At 46.1% G+C, this 6,000-nt stretch overlaps 1 long non-coding RNA gene across 1 annotated transcript in view; it reads right to left on the reverse strand.

The window, feature by feature from the left end:
• LOC148049130 (uncharacterized) overlaps positions 1 to 5,164 on the reverse strand; it is a 153,811-nt gene extending 148,647 nt beyond the window's left edge. Inside the window, exon 1 of the long non-coding RNA XR_015695597.1 lies at positions 4,769 to 5,164. This is a non-coding gene — a long non-coding RNA (uncharacterized LOC148049130). The remainder of the gene's footprint in view (positions 1 to 4,768) is intronic.
• Between the last annotated feature and the right edge of the window lie 836 nt (positions 5,165 to 6,000).

A 6,000-nucleotide genomic window follows, 5' to 3' on the forward strand; every position in this document is an offset into this window, starting at 1 on the left:
TAGATCAGTGTTTCTCAACCTTGGCAACTTGAAGATGTCCGGACTTCAACTCCCAGAATTCCTCAGCCAGAAACACTGAATTAGATAGTCCCAGGGTGGATTTGATTTAAATCAAGTCGATTTAAATCAAGATTTAAATAATTAGTAAAAAGGCTTGATTTAAATCAACTTGACTTAAATCATAATTTTTAAAGAGGAACTATCATCTCTTGTCCCACAGCGGCTTCTCTGATCCACTGTTGACTCACCGACAGTCCCATTCACTTTAGTGGGACGGCTGGTGATGCAGCAGAGACACAAGGTGAGGGATGTGGGGGGCAGCAGGTGAGTGGATGCCCACTAACCGGCGCTCCCATGATGGATCTGAAATGACAGGTGCTCTTTAAATGCAAGGACTCATTCCTGCTGGTAGTTAGAATCTTTAATATTATTATTTGCAAACAAAACGAAGGTTTTCTATTTAGAGTGCATATCATCTCAGCTTGCAGAATTTCGATTCCTTGAATGAGTTTGCCAAAAATGTAAATATTGCAGAATATACAGCCTCGTGCTACATAACTGAGCTCCATTTCATGCTGAACAGACTAAATTCTTAATGTATCTTAACTAGAAACTATCTTTAGATAGAATTGTACTCCAAAAGCATTTTATTAAAATAAATTTGATAAAAAAATCAAAACCATCTGATTTCAATCAAAAAAATCTGATTTTTTAAAAAAAATTAAATCATTGATTCTTATCCACCCTGGATAGTCCTCAACTTACACCCATTTGTTTAAAGACTGTTTGAAGTTACAATGGCACTGAAAAGTGACTTACAACCAATCCTCGCACTTAAAAAACGTTGAAGGTCATGTGATTAAAATTCGGGAACTTGCTGACATGCATGCATTTTAGAAAGGTTGCAGCATCTCTCAAGAGACATGTGATCACCATTTGCGACCTTCCCAGCCAACTTCCAACAAGTCAATGTGGGAAACTAGGTTCCCTTAACCACCATGTGATTCACTTAAGAATCATTGCAATAATCCACTCATTATTGTGATTCACTGAACAACCATTGCAAAAATGAAAGATCATAAAATTGAGCACAGATCACTTGATGACTGCCTTACTTAGCAATTGAATTTTTGGTCCCCAATTATGGTCGTAAGCCGAGGACTGCCTGTAGTTCATAATTAAAACAAACTTAACCAAAAAAAAGTTGGACAATAAGGAAGGCTGCGCGCCAAAGAATTGAGGCCTTTGAACTATGGTGCTGGAGAAGACTCTGCAAGGCGATCAATCCGATCAGTCCTAGAGGAGATCAATCCTGACTGCTCTTTAGAAGGCCAGATCATGAAGATGAAACTCAAGTACTTTGGTCACCTAATGAGAAGGAAAGTCACTGGAGAAGAGCCTAATAATGCTGGGAAAGATTGCGAGCAGAAGAAGGGAACGACAGAGAATGAGGTGGCTGGATGGAGTCACTGAAGCAGTAGGCCTCATCTTAAATGGACTCCAGAGGATGGTAGAGAACAGGAAGGTCTGGAGGAACTTTGTCCATGGGGTTGCGATGGGTCAGACACGACTTTGCAACTAACAACAACATAAAATACTGGTCGGGTGGTAAACAAATATATAATCCATTTCTGAGCTTCTCCAGCTGGAAGAGGAACGGAGATCTGTCTTTCAAATCTTAACAACAGTAGAGAGAAAAGCTTTAGCAGATGAAAACTGGCAACACAGGGAAGTTGGATTAAATCTCAAAAAAAAAGCCAGCCCTGAGCCTGATCCATTTCTATATTTTACACAAGCCATGAAAATCTTTCTGACATACGGACATCCTGCTTTGTATTAAAAGGATACAATTTCATTTTAAGTGAGAATGTGAAAAGGAAGAGGACGCCCTCGCCAAAGGAGTCCTTTTTTTCCTACACAAATAACGTGCATCTTTCCCCATTTTAAAAAAACTCTGGGACAAAAAGACATGTATGCACAATCATGGGGGGAAACTGCTTTTTCCAATTAAAAAGAAAGTTGGTTACGAAAGTTGGTTCCTTCCACAAAATCAGCCTTTCCCGAGAACGATGCAAACAGGCCTAGCTTCAAATTCCTATTTTACTGCGACATTTTGAATCCCTTTCTCCAATCTGATCCGATACAGGGAAATTGAGACTACGATTCCCAGAATCCCCTTCAACCGAAGGGCCTAGGAATTTTGGAAACTCCAAGTCTCTTAACATGTCTAAAGGCATCACCTTTACAAGAAAGCCAGCCGTAAAAAAAAAAATAGTTTATAATTCAAAAGGAGGCCGTAAATGAAAGCAGTGCAGTATTGTGAGCTCCAGGAAAAGTCCTACTTAGACAATTAAATAAAATAACAAACAGAACAGGAAGACTACATTTTGTGAAATATTGCAGCCAGAAATAGCCGCCATGTCCCTTGTCACTTTGGTTACAGGCTACAGTTTTTTAAAAGAAAGAAATAATCTTACATTTTATATTAGGGCTATCAAAGAATAGTCATCTCCTGGCGTGTGATCATTTATTTTAGTGCAAGCTAGAAGTAGTTTTAAAATATTGCTTCAGAAATCACATATACCCCCCACAGGGAAATATTACAGATTATGAATGTATAAGCAACTCTCCCATAAAAATACAAATCGTGCAACTCTGCATGAAATAAGCTATTTGAAGAACTCCACAAATAAGGCCGCGGAAAATGGGACGATTTATTTAAACCTTCTGCAGGCCTGTTAAAAAATAAGGAGGACCAAAAATTCAGCACAATTAACATTAATGACTTCTAACAATATATATATATATATCACTGCATCAAAATAACCCTTGGTAATGCAACTGGTTTTATACACTTAAATGGGAATTAACTGTAATATTTATATGATTTATGATTCTTCATTCTTATGAACAAATATCCAGTTAGAAACCGTATCACATTTATTTCATATTTGTTGGGGGGCGGGGGGAGGCAACTACTCCAAAGTAAGTGGTAGTTTATCAACTGCACCATAAATTAACTTGTTTTCCACCAAATAAACCTCCCCGTGAAGATGCACATTTCAAGACAAGGGGTTATCTGAAACACAATAAAAGGAAATGTTGGTGCCACTGGAGTTTCAGAATGACACAGTGCAAGTCAGAAATAAGGGCCAATGCAAACATGTCTCGACTTGTCAATTTGAGCCTATCATATTCAGGAGGCAATTTTATTTTGATTTTAATGATGCCTGTTCTTTTTCCACACATTTACTACTCTTGATGTGCATTTACTACTCTCTGCAACCAAAGCACAAATATTCCTCCCCAGTGGGAGAGTTGGATCTTCCATGGACATGCACTCTTGCACAAACATTTTGTCCCACCCTATCCAGGGGCCTGCTGTGGTTCTTTAGGATGGGACTACTAAACCATTTACTACTCTTGATGTGCATTTACTACTCTTTTGCAACCAAAGCAAAAATATTCCCCCTCAGTGGGAGAGTTGGATCTTCCACGGACATGCACTTCCGCACAAACATTTTGGCCCACCCTATCCCGGGGCCTGCTGTGGTTCTTTAGGATGGGGCTACTAAACCTTGCACCTACCCACCCCCCAAAAAACACCTTGACTTGGCCATCCCAAAGGGGTTTGTTGCAGGGAAATGTAGCAGGGCTTGAAAAAGGGGAAGGGGAGGCAATGTTGACTTTTGGAGAGGGAAACGTTTTGGGCAGGGGGTTTAGAGAAATATAATCAGTTGCAAGAGGCAGAAGGGAGGGGGGAATCACCTTACAGCGATCCAGGGGGAAGAAAAGTGCCTTTTCTTGATTTAAGGATGGTCGGATCCCCCAGAGGAGAGGGAGGGGGGTAGAGGGAGACAGAGAGGAGGGGGGAGAGAAGGAGGGGGAGAGAGGGAGGGAGAGAGACCTCAATTCAGGTTCAGAGAACTAAAGTGGGGGAGACGTCGAGGGGGGGGGAACGGCCACCTCCCAGCAGACAACGCCAAGCCACGATCCAAGCCAGGCTTCTCGGGCCCATCCAAGCCTGCCCTTTGGCACCAGCGGCGGCGGAGGCGAAAGCCTGCGCGAACCCGACCCCCGGATTCGACGCGAACCTCGCCTTCCCAGACGGCGAGGACGAGCAAACCCCAAAAGAAAATCCAAGCGTGCCACGATGCCAAGGCGCCAACGAAGGGGTTTTTTTTGGGGGGGGGAGAGATCCCTCATTTGGGGGGGCCTAGGAGATGGGGGGAAATAAGGCCAGTTTGGGGGGTGGGCTTTTTGGGGAGGGGAGAAGCCAGAGTTGGAATGGGCCAGGAGATCCGACGACCCTCTTTCCATCCCCTCTCCCGCATTGCAAGGGAGGGGGTGGGCTGCAGGTCTCCGGGATTCTCTTAAAAACGGATCTGATTGGGGGAGGGGAAGTGAAGCTGTGCAGGCCGATGGGGGTTGCCTATGCATGCAAAGAGACCGACCCACGTCCACCCCAAGCAGCAGCAGCGCGCGTGGATCGGCGGGTGGACCGCCAAAGGGATCTCCGTCCGCTCCTCCCTCCACCCACCCGCAAACCCCCCACGCCAGGCGATGGCCGATGGAAGGGCACCTGTAAACTTCGAGCCAACTCCCGAGACTCCCGAGGACTCGCAAAGGAAGGAAAAGGCGTTGGAGACAAAGGCAAAGGGAGCAAATCGGAAAGGGACGATCGCCGCCTCCCCCACCCCCACCCCACCCCCCGCGCCTTCTTCATCTGTTCTACCCACCCCCCTCCACTCCGATCCCGCGGACTTACCCACGCATCCTTCCCTTCCTTCCTTCCTCAGGCCCGTCCAAGTTCCCCCTTTCCCCAGTTTGGGGAAAGCCTTTGCAAAAGTTCTTCGTCTCGATCGGGGCTTGTTTGGTGTTTTTTTTTCCCCTTTCCAAAAAAAAAAAAAATCAAGAAGCGTCCACGTCCATGAAGAAGAAGAATTGGAATTAAAAAATAAAAATAAAGCAACCCATGGGAGGAGAAAGGGCCGCCACCAGGCCGCACTTCTGCGGCGAGCGAGCAAGGCTCGGCTGGCTGCTTGTTTCCCATGTGCTCGCCGGAGCACGCGCTCGCCTCAATGGAACGTTGTGCTGGCTGAAGCGCTGTGACGTCACGGCCCCCCAGCAGCTGATCCTGCCTCGCAGCCTTGCAACGACGGCGACGGCGGTCTTGCAAGGGAAACTTGCGCGGCACCGAGGGGGGGGGGGACGTGCAGTTTGCAGCCCCGAGTCCCCTCGCATCTTTCCCAAGACGCGGTGGAAATTGGGGGGCGGAAGCGAGGAGGAGGAGGAAGAGAAGGGAAGAGCGCGAGGCACAAGTGCCGGAGATGACCCAACTTTATTTCTCTCACACCCACCCACCCCCGTCTCTTAACGGACCTGCTCCTCTACCCCTCGGATAACGGCTTTAGCCGGCCTGGTGTCGTTCCTTCACACAAACACACACACACACACAGGTTGCTTTTTCAATATTCCACACTAATCTGGGTATTTGTGTGTGTATGCATATGTATATGCACATACATATATACATAAACACACACACAAACACGGCCTTATTTTCGGGGAGGTCTTATTATTTTTGAGGTGCAGGAGGAGCCAAGCATGGTCACCTCATGGCTGCTGCTGTGGTGCAGTATTTTCAGAGATGGCTATTTTCTGGGGAGGGATTGTTTTAGTGCATGCGCTCAAAAGCCCGATTAGGCTTATTATCGGGGGAGGTCTTATTTTCAGGGAAACAGGATATATTTGTGTGTGTGTGTATATATATATACACACACACACACATATACCAGTAGTGGATTGCAGGCGGTACATGTGTACCGGAGCCTGCCCGGAGCACCAGGTACCGCTCCAGTACGGTGCTCAGGAGGGCCCACCCGCCCACCTGTGATCCTTATCTGTCTTTAAAGTCTTTAGCGCTTCTGTCCACGGTGCAAACAGTGCTTGTGCAACACTCTGCCGAGCAGCTGGAGCATTGCAGAGGCGTCGCTGGAT

Source organism: Thamnophis sirtalis, unplaced genomic scaffold, assembly GCF_051295495.1.
Source record: "Thamnophis sirtalis isolate CommonGarterSnake01/CBP01778 unplaced genomic scaffold, rThaSir2_p1.2 scaffold_2, whole genome shotgun sequence".
NCBI classification, from domain to species: Eukaryota; Metazoa; Chordata; class Lepidosauria; order Squamata; family Natricidae; genus Thamnophis; species Thamnophis sirtalis.